Below are 15209 nucleotides of genomic sequence, written 5' to 3' on the forward strand. Positions count from 1 at the left end.
GCAATGCAACTTAAGGTTTGGCAAGTACCAGCATGGGAGACTGGCTGGGAATTCCAAATTCCATTGACCTTTTTGAACCTGAAAATGTGTTAGTTTCTCTATGAGATAGTAAAAGAAGGTTCAAATTGAACAGCTGCTGTCAACGGCCATTCTAAGCTGAATGTGCCTGCTCTCGTCAGATCGCAGCAGCAATGCAGCTTAAGGCTTGGCAAGTACCAGCCTGGGAGACTGGGTAGGAATCCCAAGATCCGTTGACCTTTTTGAACCTGAAAATTGAGTTATTTTCTCTATGAGATAGTAAAAGAAGGTTCAAATTGAACAGCTGCTGTCAACGGCCATTCTAAGCTGAATGTGCCTGCTCTCGTCAGATCGCAGCAGCAATGCAGCTTAAGGCTTGGCAAGTACCAGCATGGGAGGCTGGGTAGGAATCCCAAGATCCGTTGACCTTTTTGAACCTGAAAATTGAGTTATTTTCTCTATGAGATAGTAAAAGAAGGTTCAAATTGAACAGCTGCTGTCAACGGCCATTCTAAGCTGAATGTGCCTGCTCTCGTCAGATCACAGCAGCAATGCAGCTTAAGGCTTGGCAAGTACCAGCATGGGAGACTGGCTGGGAATCCCAAGTTCTGTTGACCTTTTTGAACCTTAAAATTGTGTTAGTTTCTCTATGAGATAGTTAAAGAAGGTTCAAATTGAACAGCTGCTGTCAACGGCCATTCTAAGCTGAATGTGCCTGCTCTCGTCAGATCGCAGCAGCAATGCAGCTTAAGGCTTGGCAAGTACCAGCATGGGAGACTGGCTGGGAATTCCAAGTTCCGTTGACCTTTTTGAACCTGAAAACGTGTTAGTTTGTCTATGAGATAGTAAAAGAAGGTTCAAATTGAACAGCTGCTGTCAACGGCCATTCTAAGCTGAATGTGCCTACTCTCGTCAGATCGCAGCAGCAATGCAGCTTAAGGCTTGGCAAATACCAGCATGGGAGACTGGCTGGGAATCCCAAGTTCCGTTGACCTTTTTGAACCTGAAAATTGTGTTAGTTTCTCTATGAGATAGTAAAAGAAGGTTCAAATTGAACAGCTGCTGTCAACGGCCATTCTAAGCTGAATGAGCCTGCTCTCGTCAGATCACAGCAGCAATGCAGCTTAAGGCTTGGCAAGTACCAGCATGGGAGACTGGCTGGGAATCCCAAGTTCTGTTGACCTTTTTGAACCTGAAAATTGTGTTAGTTTCTCTATGAGATAGTTAAAGAAGGTTCAAATTGAACAGCTGCTGTCAACGGCCATTCTAAGCTGAATGTGCCTGCTCTCGTCAGATCGCAGCAGCAATGCAGCTTAAGGCTTGGCAAATACCAGCATGGGAGACTGGCTGGGAATCCCAAGTTCCGTTGACCTTTTTGAACCTGAAAATTGTGTTAGTTTCTCTATGAGATAGTAAAAGAAGGTTCAAATTGAACAGCTGCTGTCAACGGCCATTCTAAGCTGAATGAGCCTGCTCTCGTCAGATCACAGCAGCAATGCAGCTTAAGGCTTGGCAAGTACCAGCATGGGAGACTGGCTGGGAATTCCAAGTTCCGTTGACCTTTTTGAACCTGAAAATGTGTTAGTTTCTCTATGAGATAGTAAAAGAAGGTTCAAATTGAACAGCTGCTGTCAACGGCCATTCTAAGCTGAATGTGCCTGCTCTCGTCAGATCGCAGCAGCAATGCAGCTTAAGGCTTGGCAAGTACCAGCATGGGAGACTGGCTGGGAATCCCAAGTTCCGTTGACCTTTTTGAACCTGAAAATTGTGTTAGTTTCTCTATGAGATAGTAAAAGAAGGTTCAAATTGAACGGCTGCTGTCAACGGCCATTCTAAGCTGAATGTGCCTGCTCTCGTCAGATCGCAGCAGCAATGCAGCTTAAGGCTTGGCAAGTACCAGCATGGGAGACTGGGTAGGAATCCCAAGATCCGTTGACCTTTTTGAACCTGAAGATTGAGTTATTTTCTCTATGAGATAGTAAAAGAAGGTTCAAATTGAACAGCTGCTGTCAACGGCCATTCTAAGCTGAATGTGCCTGCTCTCGTCAGATCACAGCAGCAATGCAGCTTAAGGCTTGGCAAGTACCAGCATGGGAGACTGGCTGGGAATCCCAAGTTCTGTTGACCTTTTTGAACCTGAAAATTGTGTTAGTTTCTCTATGAGATAGTTAAAGAAGGTTCAAATTGAACAGCTGCTGTCAACGGCCATTCTAAGCTGAATGTGCCTGCTCTCGTCAGATCGCAGCAGCAATGCAGCTTAAGGCTTGGCAAGTACCAGCATGGGAGACTGGCTGGGAATTCCAAGTTCCGTTGACCTTTTTGAACCTGAAAATGTGTTAATTTGTCTATGAGATAGTAAAAGAAGGTTCAAATTGAACAGCTGCTGTCAACGGCCATTCTAAGCTGAATGTGCCTACTCTCGTCAGATCGCAGCAGCAATGCAGCTTAAGGCTTGGCAAGTACCAGCATGGGAGACTGGCTGGGAATCCCAAGTTCCGTTGACCTTTTTGAACCTGAAAATTGTGTTAGTTTCTCTATGAGATAGTAAAAGAAGGTTCAAATTGAACAGCTGCTGTCAACGGCCATTCTAAGCTGAATGAGTCTGCTCTCGTCAGATCACAGCAGCAATGCAGCTTAAGGCTTGGCAAGTACCAGCATGGGAGACTGGCTGGGAATCCCAAGTTCTGTTGACCTTTTTGAACCTGAAAATTGTGTTAGTTTCTCTATGAGATAGTTAAAGAAGGTTCAAATTGAACAGCTGCTGTCAACGGCCATTCTAAGCTGAATGTGCCTGCTCTCGTCAGATCGCAGCAGCAATGCAGCTTAAGGCTTGGCAAGTACCAGCATGGGAGACTGGCTGGGAATTCCAAGTTCCGTTGACCTTTTTGAACCTGAAAATGTGTTAGTTTCTCTATGAGATAGTAAAAGAAGGTTCAAATTGAACAGCTGCTGTCAACGGCCATTCTAAGCTGAATGTGCCTGTTCTCGTCAGATCGCAGCAGCAATGCAGCTTAAGGCTTGGCAAGTACCAGCATGGGAGACTGGCTGGGAATCCCAAGTTCCGTTGACCTTTTTGAACCTGAAAATTGTGTTAGTTTCTCTATGAGATAGTAAAAGAAGGTTCAAATTGAACAGCTGCTGTCAACGGCCATTCTAAGCTGAATGTGCCTGCTCTCGTCAGATCGCAGCAGCAATGCAGCTTAAGGCTTGGCAAGTACCAGCATGGGAGACTGGGTAGGAATCCCAAGATCCGTTGACCTTTTTGAACCTAAAAATTGAGTTATTTTCTCTATGAGATAGTAAAAGAAGGTTCAAATTGAACAGCTGCTGTCAACGGCCATTCTAAGCTGAATGTGCCTGCTCTCGTCAGATCACAGCAGCAATGCAGCTTAAGGCTTGGCAAGTACCAGCATGGGAGACTGGCTGGGAATCCCAAGTTCTGTTGACCTTTTTGAACCTGAAAATTGTGTTAGTTTCTCTATGAGATAGTTAAAGAAGGTTCAAATTGAACAGCTGCTGTCAACGGCCATTCTAAGCTGAATGTGCCTGCTCTCGTCAGATCGCAGCAGCAATGCAGCTTAAGGCTTGGCAAGTACCAGCATGGGAGACTGGCTGGGAATTCCAAGTTCCGTTGACCTTTTTGAACCTGAAAATGTGTTAGTTTGTCTATGAGATAGTAAAAGAAGGTTCAAATTGAACAGCTGCTGTCAACGGCCATTCTAAGCTGAATGTGCCTACTCTCGTCAGATCGCAGCAGCAATGCAGCTTAAGGCTTGGCAAGTACCAGCATGGGAGACTGGCTGGGAATCCCAAGTTCTGTTGACCTTTTTTAACCTGAAAATTGTGTTAGTTTCTATATGAGATAGTAAAAGAAGGTTCAAATTGAACAGCTGCTGTCAACGGCCATTCTAAGCTGAATTTGCCTGCTCTCGTCAGATCGCAGCAGCAATGCAACTTAAGGTTTGGCAAGTACCAGCATGGGAGACTGGCTGGGAATTCCAAATTCCATTGACCTTTTTGAACCTGAAAATGTGTTAGTTTCTCTATGAGATAGTAAAAGAAGGTTCAAATTGAACAGCTGCTGTCAACGGCCATTCTAAGCTGAATGTGCCTGCTCTCGTCAGATCGCAGCAGCAATGCAGCTTAAGGCTTGGCAAGTACCAGCCTGGGAGACTGGGTAGGAATCCCAAGATCCGTTGACCTTTTTGAACCTGAAAATTGAGTTATTTTCTCTATGAGATAGTAAAAGAAGGTTCAAATTGAACAGCTGCTGTCAACGGCCATTCTAAGCTGAATGTGCCTGCTCTCGTCAGATCGCAGCAGCAATGCAGCTTAAGGCTTGGCAAGTACCAGCATGGGAGGCTGGGTAGGAATCCCAAGATCCGTTGACCTTTTTGAACCTGAAAATTGAGTTATTTTCTCTATGAGATAGTAAAAGAAGGTTCAAATTGAACAGCTGCTGTCAACGGCCATTCTAAGCTGAATGTGCCTGCTCTCGTCAGATCACAGCAGCAATGCAGCTTAAGGCTTGGCAAGTACCAGCATGGGAGACTGGCTGGGAATCCCAAGTTCTGTTGACCTTTTTGAACCTTAAAATTGTGTTAGTTTCTCTATGAGATAGTTAAAGAAGGTTCAAATTGAACAGCTGCTGTCAACGGCCATTCTAAGCTGAATGTGCCTGCTCTCGTCAGATCGCAGCAGCAATGCAGCTTAAGGCTTGGCAAGTACCAGCATGGGAGACTGGCTGGGAATTCCAAGTTCCGTTGACCTTTTTGAACCTGAAAACGTGTTAGTTTGTCTATGAGATAGTAAAAGAAGGTTCAAATTGAACAGCTGCTGTCAACGGCCATTCTAAGCTGAATGTGCCTACTCTCGTCAGATCGCAGCAGCAATGCAGCTTAAGGCTTGGCAAATACCAGCATGGGAGACTGGCTGGGAATCCCAAGTTCCGTTGACCTTTTTGAACCTGAAAATTGTGTTAGTTTCTCTATGAGATAGTAAAAGAAGGTTCAAATTGAACAGCTGCTGTCAACGGCCATTCTAAGCTGAATGAGCCTGCTCTCGTCAGATCACAGCAGCAATGCAGCTTAAGGCTTGGCAAGTACCAGCATGGGAGACTGGCTGGGAATCCCAAGTTCTGTTGACCTTTTTGAACCTGAAAATTGTGTTAGTTTCTCTATGAGATAGTTAAAGAAGGTTCAAATTGAACAGCTGCTGTCAACGGCCATTCTAAGCTGAATGTGCCTGCTCTCGTCAGATCGCAGCAGCAATGCAGCTTAAGGCTTGGCAAGTACCAGCATGGGAGACTGGCTGGGAATTCCAAGTTCCGTTGACCTTTTTGAACCTTAAAATGTGTTAGTTTTTCTATGAGATAGTAAAAGAAGGTTCAAATTGAACAGCTGCTGTCAACGGCCATTCTAAGCTGAATGTGCCTGCTCTCGTCAGATCGCAGCAGCAATGCAGCTTAAGGCTTGGCAAGTACCAGCATGGGAGACTGGCTGGAAATCCCAAGTTCCGCTGACCTTTTTGAACCTGAAAATTGTGTTAGTTTCTCTATGAGATAGTAAAAGAAGGTTCAAATTGAACAGCTGCTGTCAATGGCCATTCTAAGCTGAATGTGCCTGCTCTCGTCAGATCGCAGCAGCAATGCAGCTTAAGGCTTGGCAAGTACCAGCATGGGAGACTGGCTGGGAATCCCAAGTTCCGTTGACCTTTTTGAACCTGAAAATTGTGTTAGTTTCTCTATGAGATAGTAAAAGAAGGTTCAAATTGAAAAACTGCTGTCAACGGCCATTCTAAGCGAAATGTGCGTGCTCTTGTCAGATCGCAGCAGCGATGCAGCTTAAGACTTGGCAAATACCAGCATGGGAGACTGGCTGGGAATCCCAAGTTCTGGTGACCTTTTTGAACCTGAAAATTGTGTTAGTTTCTCTATGAGATAGTAGAAGAAGGTTCAAATTGAACAACTGCTGTCAACGGCCATTCTAAGCTGAATGTGTGTTCTCTTTTCAGATCGCAGCAGCGATGCAGCTTAAGGCTTGGCAAGTACCAGCATGGGAGACTGGCTGGGAATCCCAAGTTCTGTTGACCTTTTTGAACCTGAAAATTGTGTTAGTTTCTCTATGAGATAGTAAAAGAAGGTTTAAATTGAACAGCTGCTGTCAACGGCAATTCTAAGCTGAATGTGCCTGCTCTCGTCAGATCGCAGCAGCAATGCAGCTTAAGGCTTGGCAAGTACCAGCATGGGAGACTGGCTGGGAATCCCAAGTTCCGTTGACCGTTTTGAACCTGAAAATTGTGTTAGTTTCTCTATGAGATAGCAAAAGAAGGTTCAAATTGAACAGCTGCTGTCAACGGCCATTCTAAGCTGAATGTGCCTGCTCTCGTCAGATCGCAGCAGCAATGCAGCTTAAGGCTTGGCAAGTACCAGCATGGGAGACTGGCTTGGAATTCCAAGTTCCGTTAACCTTTTTGAACCTGAAAATTGAGTTATTTTCTCTATGAGATAGTAAAAGAAGGTTCAAATTGAACAGCTGCTGTCAACGGCCATTCTAAGCTGAATGTGCCTGCTCTCGTCAGATCACAGCAGCAATGCAGCTTAAGGCTTGGCAAGTACCAGCATGGGAGACTGGCTGAAAATCCCAAGTTCTGTTGACCTTTTTGAACCTGAAAATTGTGTTAGTTTCTCTATGAGATAGTTAAAGAAGGTTCAAATTGAACAGCTGCTGTCAACGGCCATTCTAAGCTGAATGTGCCTGCTCTCGTCAGATCGCAGCAGCAATGCAGCTTAAGGCTTGGCAAGTACCAGCATGGGAGACTGGCTGGGAATCCCAAGTTCTGTTGACCTTTTTGAACCTGAAAATGTGTTAGTTTCTCTATGAGATAGTAAAAGAAGGTTCAAATTGAACAGCTGCTGTCAACGGCCATTCTAAGCTGAATGTGCCTGCTCTCGTCAGATTGCAGCAGCAATGCAGCTTAAGGCTTGGCAAGTACCAGCATGGGAGACTGGCTGGGAATCCCATGTTCCGTTGACCTTTTTGAACCTGAAAATTGTGTTAGTTTCTCTATGAGATAGTAAAAGAAGGTTCAAATTGAACAGCTGCTGTCAACGGCCATTCTAAGCTGAATGTGCCTGCTCTCGTCAGATCGCAGCAGCAATGCAGCTTAAGGCTTGGCAAGTACCAGCATGGGAGACTGGGTAGGAATCCCAAGATCCGTTGACCTTTTTGAACCTGAAAATTGAGTTATTTTCTCTATGAGATAGTAAAAGAAGGTTCAAATTGAACAGCTGCTGTCAACGGCCATTCTAAGCTGAATGTGCCTGCTCTCGTCAGATCACAGCAGCAATGCAGCTTAAGGCTTGGCAAGTACCAGCATGGGAGACTGGCTGAAAATCCCAAGTTCTGTTGACCTTTTTGAACCTGAAAATTGTGTTAGTTTCTCTATGAGATAGTTAAAGAAGGTTCAAATTGAACAGCTGCTGTCAATGGCCATTCTAAGCTGAATGTGCCTGCTCTCGTCAGATCGCAGCAGCAATGCAGCTTAAGGCTTGGCAAGTACCAGCATGGGAGACTGGCTGGGAATTCCAAGTTCCGTTGACCTTTTTGAACCTGAAAATGTGTTAGTTTGTCTATGAGATAGTAAAAGAAGGTTCAAATTGAACAACTGCTGTCAACGGCCATTCTAAGCTGAATGTGCCTGCTCTCGTCAGATCGCAGCAGCAATGCAGCTTAAGGCTTGGCAAGTACCAGCATGGGAGACTGGCTGGGAATCCCAAGTTCCGTTGACCTTTTTGAACCTGAAAATTGTGTTAGTTTCTCTATGAGATAGTAAAAGAAGGTTCAAATTGAACAGCTGCTGTCAACGGCCATTTTAAGCTGAATGAGCCTGCTCTCGTCAGATCACAGCAGCAATGCAGCTTAAGGCTTGGCAAGTACCAGCATGGGAGACTGGCTGGGAATCCCAAGTTCTGTTGACCTTTTTGAACCTGAAAATTGTGTTAGTTTCTCTATGAGATAGTTAAAGAAGGTTCAAATTGAACAGCTGCTGTCAACGGCCATTCTAAGCTGAATGTGCCTGCTCTCGTCAGATCGCAGCAGCAATGCAGCTTAAGGCTTGGCAAGTACCAGCATGGGAGACTGGCTGGGAATTCCAAGTTCCGTTGACCTTTTTGAACCTGAAAATGTGTTAGTTTCTCTATGAGATAGTAAAAGAAGGTTCAAATTGAACAGCTGCTGTCAACGGCCATTCTAAGCTGAATGTGCCTGCTCTCGTCAGATCGCAGCAGCAATGCAGCTTAAGGCTTGGCAAGTACCAGCATGGGAGACTGGCTGGGAATCCCAAGTTCCGTTGACCTTTTTGAACCTGAAAATTGTGTTAGTTTCTCTATGAGATAGTAAAAGAAGGTTCAAATTGAACGGCTGCTGTCAACGGCCATTCTAAGCTGAATGTGCCTGCTCTCGTCAGATCGCAGCAGCAATGCAGCTTAAGGCTTGGCAAGTACCAGCATGGGAGACTGGGTAGGAATCCCAAGATCCGTTGACCTTTTTGAACCTGAAGATTGAGTTATTTTCTCTATGAGATAGTAAAAGAAGGTTCAAATTGAACAGCTGCTGTCAACGGCCATTCTAAGCTGAATGTGCCTGCTCTCGTCAGATCACAGCAGCAATGCAGCTTAAGGCTTGGCAAGTACCAGCATGGGAGACTGGCTGGGAATCCCAAGTTCTGTTGACCTTTTTGAACCTGAAAATTGTGTTAGTTTCTCTATGAGATAGTTAAAGAAGGTTCAAATTGAACAGCTGCTGTCAACGGCCATTCTAAGCTGAATGTGCCTGCTCTCGTCAGATCGCAGCAGCAATGCAGCTTAAGGCTTGGCAAGTACCAGCATGGGAGACTGGCTGGGAATTCCAAGTTCCGTTGACCTTTTTGAACCTGAAAATGTGTTAATTTGTCTATGAGATAGTAAAAGAAGGTTCAAATTGAACAGCTGCTGTCAACGGCCATTCTAAGCTGAATGTGCCTACTCTCGTCAGATCGCAGCAGCAATGCAGCTTAAGGCTTGGCAAGTACCAGCATGGGAGACTGGCTGGGAATCCCAAGTTCCGTTGACCTTTTTGAACCTGAAAATTGTGTTAGTTTCTCTATGAGATAGTAAAAGAAGGTTCAAATTGAACAGCTGCTGTCAACGGCCATTCTAAGCTGAATGAGTCTGCTCTCGTCAGATCACAGCAGCAATGCAGCTTAAGGCTTGGCAAGTACCAGCATGGGAGACTGGCTGGGAATCCCAAGTTCTGTTGACCTTTTTGAACCTGAAAATTAGTGTTAGTTTCTCTATGAGATAGTTAAAGAAGGTTCAAATTGAACAGCTGCTGTCAACGGCCATTCTAAGCTGAATGTGCCTGCTCTCGTCAGATCGCAGCAGCAATGCAGCTTAAGGCTTGGCAAGTACCAGCATGGGAGACTGGCTGGGAATTCCAAGTTCCGTTGACCTTTTTGAACCTGAAAATGTGTTAGTTTCTCTATGAGATAGTAAAAGAAGGTTCAAATTGAACAGCTGCTGTCAACGGCCATTCTAAGCTGAATGTGCCTGTTCTCGTCAGATCGCAGCAGCAATGCAGCTTAAGGCTTGGCAAGTACCAGCATGGGAGACTGGCTGGGAATCCCAAGTTCCGTTGACCTTTTTGAACCTGAAAATTGTGTTAGTTTCTCTATGAGATAGTAAAAGAAGGTTCAAATTGAACAGCTGCTGTCAACGGCCATTCTAAGCTGAATGTGCCTGCTCTCGTCAGATCGCAGCAGCAATGCAGCTTAAGGCTTGGCAAGTACCAGCATGGGAGACTGGGTAGGAATCCCAAGATCCGTTGACCTTTTTGAACCTAAAAATTGAGTTATTTTCTCTATGAGATAGTAAAAGAAGGTTCAAATTGAACAGCTGCTGTCAACGGCCATTCTAAGCTGAATGTGCCTGCTCTCGTCAGATCACAGCAGCAATGCAGCTTAAGGCTTGGCAAGTACCAGCATGGGAGACTGGCTGGGAATCCCAAGTTCTGTTGACCTTTTTGAACCTGAAAATTGTGTTAGTTTCTCTATGAGATAGTTAAAGAAGGTTCAAATTGAACAGCTGCTGTCAACGGCCATTCTAAGCTGAATGTGCCTGCTCTCGTCAGATCGCAGCAGCAATGCAGCTTAAGGCTTGGCAAGTACCAGCATGGGAGACTGGCTGGGAATTCCAAGTTCCGTTGACCTTTTTGAACCTGAAAATGTGTTAGTTTGTCTATGAGATAGTAAAAGAAGGTTCAAATTGAACAGCTGCTGTCAACGGCCATTCTAAGCTGAATGTGCCTACTCTCGTCAGATCGCAGCAGCAATGCAGCTTAAGGCTTGGCAAGTACCAGCATGGGAGACTGGCTGGGAATCCCAAGTTCTGTTGACCTTTTTTAACCTGAAAATTGTGTTAGTTTCTATATGAGATAGTAAAAGAAGGTTCAAATTGAACAGCTGCTGTCAACGGCCATTCTAAGCTGAATTTGCCTGCTCTCGTCAGATCGCAGCAGCAATGCAACTTAAGGTTTGGCAAGTACCAGCATGGGAGACTGGCTGGGAATTCCAAATTCCATTGACCTTTTTGAACCTGAAAATGTGTTAGTTTCTCTATGAGATAGTAAAAGAAGGTTCAAATTGAACAGCTGCTGTCAACGGCCATTCTAAGCTGAATGTGCCTGCTCTCGTCAGATCGCAGCAGCAATGCAGCTTAAGGCTTGGCAAGTACCAGCCTGGGAGACTGGGTAGGAATCCCAAGATCCGTTGACCTTTTTGAACCTGAAAATTGAGTTATTTTCTCTATGAGATAGTAAAAGAAGGTTCAAATTGAACAGCTGCTGTCAACGGCCATTCTAAGCTGAATGTGCCTGCTCTCGTCAGATCGCAGCAGCAATGCAGCTTAAGGCTTGGCAAGTACCAGCATGGGAGACTGGGTAGGAATCCCAAGATCCGTTGACCTTTTTGAACCTGAAAATTGAGTTATTTTCTCTATGAGATAGTAAAAGAAGGTTCAAATTGAACAGCTGCTGTCAACGGCCATTCTAAGCTGAATGTGCCTGCTCTCGTCAGATCACAGCAGCAATGCAGCTTAAGGTTTGGCAAGTACCAGCATGGGAGACTGGCTGGGAATCCCAAGTTCTGTTGACCTTTTTGAACCTGAAAATTGTGTTAGTTTCTCTATGAGATAGTTAAAGAAGGTTCAAATTGAACAGCTGCTGTCAACGGCCATTCTAAGCTGAATGTGCCTGCTCTCGTCAGATCGCAGCAGCAATGCAGCTTAGGGCTTGGCAAGTACCAGCATGGGAGACTGGCTGGGAATTCCAAGTTCCGTTGACCTTTTTGAACCTGAAAACGTGTTAGTTTGTCTATGAGATAGTAAAAGAAGGTTCAAATTGAACAGCTGCTGTCAACGGCCATTCTAAGCTGAATGTGCCTACTCTCGTCAGATCGCAGCAGCAATGCAGCTTAAGGCTTGGCAAGTACCAGCATGGGAGACTGGCTGGGAATCCCAAGTTCCGTTGACCTTTTTGAACCTGAAAATTGTGTTAGTTTCTCTATGAGATAGTAAAAGAAGGTTCAAATTGAACAGCTGCTGTCAACGGCCATTCTAAGCTGAATGAGCCTGCTCTCGTCAGATCACAGCAGCAATGCAGCTTAAGGCTTGGCAAGTACCAGCATGGGAGACTGGCTGGGAATCCCAAGTTCTGTTGACCTTTTTGAACCTGAAAATTGTGTTAGTTTCTCTATGAGATAGTTAAAGAAGGTTCAAATTGAACAGCTGCTGTCAACGGCCATTCTAAGCTGAATGTGCCTGCTCTCGTCAGATCGCAGCAGCAATGCAGCTTAAGGCTTGGCAAGTACCAGCATGGGAGACTGGCTGGGAATTCCAAGTTCCGTTGACCTTTTTGAACCTTAAAATGTGTTAGTTTCTCTATGAGATAGTAAAAGAAGGTTCAAATTGAACAGCTGCTGTCAACGGCCATTCTAAGCTGAATGTGCCTGCTCTCGTCAGATCGCAGCAGCAATGCAGCTTAAGGCTTGGCAAGTACCAGCATGGGAGACTGGCTGGAAATCCCAAGTTCCGCTGACCTTTTTGAACCTGAAAATTGTGTTAGTTTCTCTATGAGATAGTAAAAGAAGGTTCAAATTGAACAGCTGCTGTCAATGGCCATTCTAAGCTGAATGTGCCTGCTCTCGTCAGATCGCAGCAGCAATGCAGCTTAAGGCTTGGCAAGTACCAGCATGGGAGACTGGCTGGGAATCCCAAGTTCCGTTGACCTTTTTGAACCTGAAAATTGTGTTAGTTTCTCTATGAGATAGTAAAAGAAGGTTCAAATTGAAAAACTGCTGTCAACGGCCATTCTAAGCGGAATGTGCGTGCTCTTGTCAGATCGCAGCAGCGATGCAGCTTAAGACTTGGCAAATACCAGCATGGGAGACTGGCTGGGAATCCCAAGTTCTGGTGACCTTTTTGAACCTGAAAATTGTGTTAGTTTCTCTATGAGATAGTAGAAGAAGGTTCAAATTGAACAACTGCTGTCAACGGCCATTCTAAGCTGAATGTGTGTGCTCTTTTCAGATCGCAGCAGCGATGCAGCTTAAGGCTTGGCAAGTACCAGCATGGGAGACTGGCTGGGAATCCCAAGTTCTGTTGACCTTTTTGAACCTGAAAATTGTGTTAGTTTCTCTATGAGATAGTAAAAGAAGGTTTAAATTGAACAGCTGCTGTCAACGGCAATTCTAAGCTGAATGTGCCTGCTCTCGTCAGATCGCAGCAGCAATGCAGCTTAAGGCTTGGCAAGTACCAGCATGGGAGACTGGCTGGGAATCCCAAGTTCCGTTGACCGTTTTGAACCTGAAAATTGTGTTAGTTTCTCTATGAGATAGCAAAAGAAGGTTCAAATTGAACAGCTGCTGTCAACGGCCATTCTAAGCTGAATGTGCCTGCTCTCGTCAGATCGCAGCAGCAATGCAGCTTAAGGCTTGGCAAGTACCAGCATGGGAGACTGGCTTGGAATTCCAAGTTCCGTTAACCTTTTTGAACCTGAAAATTGAGTTATTTTCTCTATGAGATAGTAAAAGAAGGTTCAAATTGAACAGCTGCTGTCAACGGCCATTCTAAGCTGAATGTGCCTGCTCTCGTCAGATCACAGCAGCAATGCAGCTTAAGGCTTGGCAAGTACCAGCATGGGAGACTGGCTGAAAATCCCAAGTTCTGTTGACCTTTTTGAACCTGAAAATTGTGTTAGTTTCTCTATGAGATAGTTAAAGAAGGTTCAAATTGAACAGCTGCTGTCAACGGCCATTCTAAGCTGAATGTGCCTGCTCTCGTCAGATCGCAGCAGCAATGCAGCTTAAGGCTTGGCAAGTACCAGCATGGGAGACTGGCTGGGAATTCCAAGTTCCGTTGACCTTTTTGAACCTGAAAATGTGTTAGTTTGTCTATGAGATAGTAAAAGAAGGTTCAAATTGAACAGCTGCTGTCAACGGCCATTCTAAGCTGAATGTGCCTGCTCTCGTCAGATCGCAGCAGCAATGCAGCTTAAGGCTTGGCAAGTACCAGCATGGGAGACTGGCTGGGAATCCCAAGTTCCGTTGACCTTTTTGAACCTGAAAATTGTGTTAGTTTCTCTATGAGATAGTAAAAGAAGGTTCAAATTGAACAGCTGCTGTCAACGGCCATTCTAAGCTGAATGAGCCTGCTCTCGTCAGATCACAGCAGCAATGCAGCTTAAGGCTTTGCAAGTACCAGCATGGGAGACTGGCTGGGAATCCCAAGTTCTGTTGACCTTTTTGAACCTGAAAATTGTGTTAGTTTCTCTATGAGATAGTTAAAGAAGGTTCAAATTGAACAGCTGCTGTCAACGGCCATTCTAAGCTGAATGTGCCTGCTCTCGTCAGATCGCAGCAGCAATGCAGCTTAAGGCTTGGCAAGTACCAGCATGGGAGACTGGCTGGGAATTCCAAGTTCCGTTGACCTTTTTGAACCTGAAAATGTGTTAGTTTCTCTATGAGATAGTAAAAGAAGGTTCAAATTGAACAGCTGCTGTCAACGGCCATTCTAAGCTAAATGTGCCTGCTCTCGTCAGATCGCAGCAGCAATGCAGCTTAAGGCTTGGCAAGTACCAGCATGGGAGACTGGCTGGGAATTCCAAGTTCCGTTGACCTTTTTGAACCTGAAAATGTGTTAGTTTCTCTATGAGATAGTAAAAGAAGGTTCAAATTGAACAGCTGCTGTCAACGGCCATTCTAAGCTGAATGTGCCTGCTCTCGTCAGATCGCAGCAGCAATGCAGCTTAAGGCTTGGCAAGTACCAGCATGGGAGACTGGCTGGGAATCCCAAGTTCCGTTGACCTTTTTGAACCTGAAAATTGTGTTAGTTTCTCTATGAGATAGTAAAAGAAGGTTCAAATTGAACAGCTGCTGTCAACGGCCATTCTAAGCTAAATGTGCCTGCTCTCGTCAGATCACAGCAGCAATGCAGCTTAAGGCTTGGCAAGTACCAGCATGGGAGACTGGGTAAGAATCCCAAGATCCGTTGACCTTTTTGAACCTGAAGATTGAGTTATTTTCTCTATGAGATAGTAAAAGAAGGTTCAAATTGAACAGCTGCTGTCAACGGCCATTCTAAGCTGAATGTGCCTGCTCTCGTCAGATCACAGCAGCAATGCAGCTTAAGGCTTGGCAAGTACCAGCATGGGAGACTGGCTGGGAATCCCAAGTTCTGTTGACCTTTTTGAAACTGAAAATTGTGTTAGTTTCTCTATGAGATAGTTAAAGAAGGTTCAAATTGAACAGCTGCTGTCAACGGCCATTCTAAGCTGAATGTGCCTGCTCTCGTCAGATCACAGCAGCAATGCAGCTTAAGGCTTGGCAAGTACCAGCATGGGAGACTGGCTGGGAATTCCAAGTTCCGTTGACCTTTTTGAACCTGAAAATGTGTTAATTTGTCTATGAGATAGTAAAAGAAGGTTCAAATTGAACAGCTGCTGTCAACGGCCATTCTAAGCTGAATGTGCCTACTCTCGTCAGATCGCAGCAGCAATGCAGCTTAAGGCTTGGCAAGTACCAGCATGGGAGACTGGCTGGGAATCCCAAGTTCCGTTGACCTTTTTGAACCTGAAAATTGTGTTAGTTTCTCTATGAGATAG

At 45.1% G+C, this 15209-nt stretch overlaps 66 pseudogenes; all 66 read left to right on the forward strand.

Annotated features, from left to right (window-relative positions):
* The first annotated feature begins 138 nt into the window (after positions 1–138).
* Positions 139–257, forward strand: LOC140097363 (5S ribosomal RNA; annotated as a pseudogene).
* Positions 258–327: 70 nt separating this feature from the next.
* LOC140098296 (5S ribosomal RNA) lies at positions 328–446 on the forward strand (annotated as a pseudogene).
* A 70-nt stretch (positions 447–516) lies between these two features.
* LOC140090425 (5S ribosomal RNA) lies at positions 517–635 on the forward strand (annotated as a pseudogene).
* A 70-nt stretch (positions 636–705) lies between these two features.
* LOC140080710 (5S ribosomal RNA) lies at positions 706–824 on the forward strand (annotated as a pseudogene).
* A 69-nt stretch (positions 825–893) lies between these two features.
* On the forward strand, positions 894–1012 carry LOC140098701 (5S ribosomal RNA; annotated as a pseudogene).
* A 70-nt stretch (positions 1013–1082) lies between these two features.
* Positions 1083–1201, forward strand: LOC140095147 (5S ribosomal RNA; annotated as a pseudogene).
* A 70-nt stretch (positions 1202–1271) lies between these two features.
* On the forward strand, positions 1272–1390 carry LOC140088559 (5S ribosomal RNA; annotated as a pseudogene).
* A 70-nt stretch (positions 1391–1460) lies between these two features.
* On the forward strand, positions 1461–1579 carry LOC140092533 (5S ribosomal RNA; annotated as a pseudogene).
* Positions 1580–1648: 69 nt separating this feature from the next.
* LOC140087864 (5S ribosomal RNA) lies at positions 1649–1767 on the forward strand (annotated as a pseudogene).
* A 70-nt stretch (positions 1768–1837) lies between these two features.
* On the forward strand, positions 1838–1956 carry LOC140094251 (5S ribosomal RNA; annotated as a pseudogene).
* A 70-nt stretch (positions 1957–2026) lies between these two features.
* LOC140090427 (5S ribosomal RNA) lies at positions 2027–2145 on the forward strand (annotated as a pseudogene).
* Positions 2146–2215: 70 nt separating this feature from the next.
* LOC140080722 (5S ribosomal RNA) lies at positions 2216–2334 on the forward strand (annotated as a pseudogene).
* Positions 2335–2403: 69 nt separating this feature from the next.
* On the forward strand, positions 2404–2522 carry LOC140092049 (5S ribosomal RNA; annotated as a pseudogene).
* Positions 2523–2781: 259 nt separating this feature from the next.
* Positions 2782–2900, forward strand: LOC140080733 (5S ribosomal RNA; annotated as a pseudogene).
* Positions 2901–2969: 69 nt separating this feature from the next.
* Positions 2970–3088, forward strand: LOC140083124 (5S ribosomal RNA; annotated as a pseudogene).
* A 70-nt stretch (positions 3089–3158) lies between these two features.
* On the forward strand, positions 3159–3277 carry LOC140094253 (5S ribosomal RNA; annotated as a pseudogene).
* A 70-nt stretch (positions 3278–3347) lies between these two features.
* On the forward strand, positions 3348–3466 carry LOC140090428 (5S ribosomal RNA; annotated as a pseudogene).
* Positions 3467–3536: 70 nt separating this feature from the next.
* LOC140080745 (5S ribosomal RNA) lies at positions 3537–3655 on the forward strand (annotated as a pseudogene).
* A 69-nt stretch (positions 3656–3724) lies between these two features.
* LOC140093875 (5S ribosomal RNA) lies at positions 3725–3843 on the forward strand (annotated as a pseudogene).
* A 258-nt stretch (positions 3844–4101) lies between these two features.
* LOC140097365 (5S ribosomal RNA) lies at positions 4102–4220 on the forward strand (annotated as a pseudogene).
* A 70-nt stretch (positions 4221–4290) lies between these two features.
* LOC140098297 (5S ribosomal RNA) lies at positions 4291–4409 on the forward strand (annotated as a pseudogene).
* A 70-nt stretch (positions 4410–4479) lies between these two features.
* LOC140090429 (5S ribosomal RNA) lies at positions 4480–4598 on the forward strand (annotated as a pseudogene).
* A 70-nt stretch (positions 4599–4668) lies between these two features.
* On the forward strand, positions 4669–4787 carry LOC140080758 (5S ribosomal RNA; annotated as a pseudogene).
* Positions 4788–4856: 69 nt separating this feature from the next.
* On the forward strand, positions 4857–4975 carry LOC140098703 (5S ribosomal RNA; annotated as a pseudogene).
* Positions 4976–5045: 70 nt separating this feature from the next.
* Positions 5046–5164, forward strand: LOC140095149 (5S ribosomal RNA; annotated as a pseudogene).
* Positions 5165–5234: 70 nt separating this feature from the next.
* Positions 5235–5353, forward strand: LOC140080769 (5S ribosomal RNA; annotated as a pseudogene).
* A 69-nt stretch (positions 5354–5422) lies between these two features.
* Positions 5423–5541, forward strand: LOC140096672 (5S ribosomal RNA; annotated as a pseudogene).
* Positions 5542–5611: 70 nt separating this feature from the next.
* LOC140082477 (5S ribosomal RNA) lies at positions 5612–5730 on the forward strand (annotated as a pseudogene).
* A 448-nt stretch (positions 5731–6178) lies between these two features.
* LOC140083820 (5S ribosomal RNA) lies at positions 6179–6297 on the forward strand (annotated as a pseudogene).
* Positions 6298–6367: 70 nt separating this feature from the next.
* On the forward strand, positions 6368–6486 carry LOC140093795 (5S ribosomal RNA; annotated as a pseudogene).
* Positions 6487–6745: 259 nt separating this feature from the next.
* On the forward strand, positions 6746–6864 carry LOC140078800 (5S ribosomal RNA; annotated as a pseudogene).
* Positions 6865–6933: 69 nt separating this feature from the next.
* LOC140094980 (5S ribosomal RNA) lies at positions 6934–7052 on the forward strand (annotated as a pseudogene).
* A 70-nt stretch (positions 7053–7122) lies between these two features.
* Positions 7123–7241, forward strand: LOC140094254 (5S ribosomal RNA; annotated as a pseudogene).
* A 259-nt stretch (positions 7242–7500) lies between these two features.
* LOC140081751 (5S ribosomal RNA) lies at positions 7501–7619 on the forward strand (annotated as a pseudogene).
* A 69-nt stretch (positions 7620–7688) lies between these two features.
* Positions 7689–7807, forward strand: LOC140087876 (5S ribosomal RNA; annotated as a pseudogene).
* Positions 7808–8066: 259 nt separating this feature from the next.
* LOC140080780 (5S ribosomal RNA) lies at positions 8067–8185 on the forward strand (annotated as a pseudogene).
* A 69-nt stretch (positions 8186–8254) lies between these two features.
* On the forward strand, positions 8255–8373 carry LOC140087888 (5S ribosomal RNA; annotated as a pseudogene).
* A 70-nt stretch (positions 8374–8443) lies between these two features.
* LOC140094256 (5S ribosomal RNA) lies at positions 8444–8562 on the forward strand (annotated as a pseudogene).
* Positions 8563–8632: 70 nt separating this feature from the next.
* On the forward strand, positions 8633–8751 carry LOC140090430 (5S ribosomal RNA; annotated as a pseudogene).
* A 70-nt stretch (positions 8752–8821) lies between these two features.
* LOC140080791 (5S ribosomal RNA) lies at positions 8822–8940 on the forward strand (annotated as a pseudogene).
* A 69-nt stretch (positions 8941–9009) lies between these two features.
* Positions 9010–9128, forward strand: LOC140092050 (5S ribosomal RNA; annotated as a pseudogene).
* A 260-nt stretch (positions 9129–9388) lies between these two features.
* LOC140080803 (5S ribosomal RNA) lies at positions 9389–9507 on the forward strand (annotated as a pseudogene).
* A 69-nt stretch (positions 9508–9576) lies between these two features.
* Positions 9577–9695, forward strand: LOC140083125 (5S ribosomal RNA; annotated as a pseudogene).
* A 70-nt stretch (positions 9696–9765) lies between these two features.
* Positions 9766–9884, forward strand: LOC140094257 (5S ribosomal RNA; annotated as a pseudogene).
* Positions 9885–9954: 70 nt separating this feature from the next.
* LOC140090431 (5S ribosomal RNA) lies at positions 9955–10073 on the forward strand (annotated as a pseudogene).
* A 70-nt stretch (positions 10074–10143) lies between these two features.
* LOC140080815 (5S ribosomal RNA) lies at positions 10144–10262 on the forward strand (annotated as a pseudogene).
* Positions 10263–10331: 69 nt separating this feature from the next.
* Positions 10332–10450, forward strand: LOC140093876 (5S ribosomal RNA; annotated as a pseudogene).
* A 258-nt stretch (positions 10451–10708) lies between these two features.
* Positions 10709–10827, forward strand: LOC140097366 (5S ribosomal RNA; annotated as a pseudogene).
* Positions 10828–10897: 70 nt separating this feature from the next.
* Positions 10898–11016, forward strand: LOC140094258 (5S ribosomal RNA; annotated as a pseudogene).
* A 70-nt stretch (positions 11017–11086) lies between these two features.
* Positions 11087–11205, forward strand: LOC140096634 (5S ribosomal RNA; annotated as a pseudogene).
* A 70-nt stretch (positions 11206–11275) lies between these two features.
* Positions 11276–11394, forward strand: LOC140078679 (5S ribosomal RNA; annotated as a pseudogene).
* Positions 11395–11463: 69 nt separating this feature from the next.
* LOC140092051 (5S ribosomal RNA) lies at positions 11464–11582 on the forward strand (annotated as a pseudogene).
* Positions 11583–11652: 70 nt separating this feature from the next.
* On the forward strand, positions 11653–11771 carry LOC140095150 (5S ribosomal RNA; annotated as a pseudogene).
* Positions 11772–11841: 70 nt separating this feature from the next.
* Positions 11842–11960, forward strand: LOC140080827 (5S ribosomal RNA; annotated as a pseudogene).
* A 69-nt stretch (positions 11961–12029) lies between these two features.
* LOC140096673 (5S ribosomal RNA) lies at positions 12030–12148 on the forward strand (annotated as a pseudogene).
* Positions 12149–12218: 70 nt separating this feature from the next.
* On the forward strand, positions 12219–12337 carry LOC140082479 (5S ribosomal RNA; annotated as a pseudogene).
* Positions 12338–12785: 448 nt separating this feature from the next.
* LOC140083821 (5S ribosomal RNA) lies at positions 12786–12904 on the forward strand (annotated as a pseudogene).
* Positions 12905–12974: 70 nt separating this feature from the next.
* LOC140093796 (5S ribosomal RNA) lies at positions 12975–13093 on the forward strand (annotated as a pseudogene).
* A 259-nt stretch (positions 13094–13352) lies between these two features.
* Positions 13353–13471, forward strand: LOC140080839 (5S ribosomal RNA; annotated as a pseudogene).
* Positions 13472–13540: 69 nt separating this feature from the next.
* Positions 13541–13659, forward strand: LOC140087900 (5S ribosomal RNA; annotated as a pseudogene).
* A 259-nt stretch (positions 13660–13918) lies between these two features.
* LOC140080850 (5S ribosomal RNA) lies at positions 13919–14037 on the forward strand (annotated as a pseudogene).
* A 69-nt stretch (positions 14038–14106) lies between these two features.
* LOC140086179 (5S ribosomal RNA) lies at positions 14107–14225 on the forward strand (annotated as a pseudogene).
* A 69-nt stretch (positions 14226–14294) lies between these two features.
* On the forward strand, positions 14295–14413 carry LOC140087912 (5S ribosomal RNA; annotated as a pseudogene).
* Positions 14414–14672: 259 nt separating this feature from the next.
* On the forward strand, positions 14673–14791 carry LOC140090432 (5S ribosomal RNA; annotated as a pseudogene).
* Positions 14792–14861: 70 nt separating this feature from the next.
* On the forward strand, positions 14862–14980 carry LOC140086454 (5S ribosomal RNA; annotated as a pseudogene).
* A 69-nt stretch (positions 14981–15049) lies between these two features.
* Positions 15050–15168, forward strand: LOC140092053 (5S ribosomal RNA; annotated as a pseudogene).
* Positions 15169–15209: the final 41 nt, after the last annotated feature.

This window comes from Engystomops pustulosus, chromosome 9, assembly GCF_040894005.1.
Source record: "Engystomops pustulosus chromosome 9, aEngPut4.maternal, whole genome shotgun sequence".
Lineage (NCBI taxonomy): Eukaryota > Metazoa > Chordata > Amphibia > Anura > Leptodactylidae > Engystomops > Engystomops pustulosus.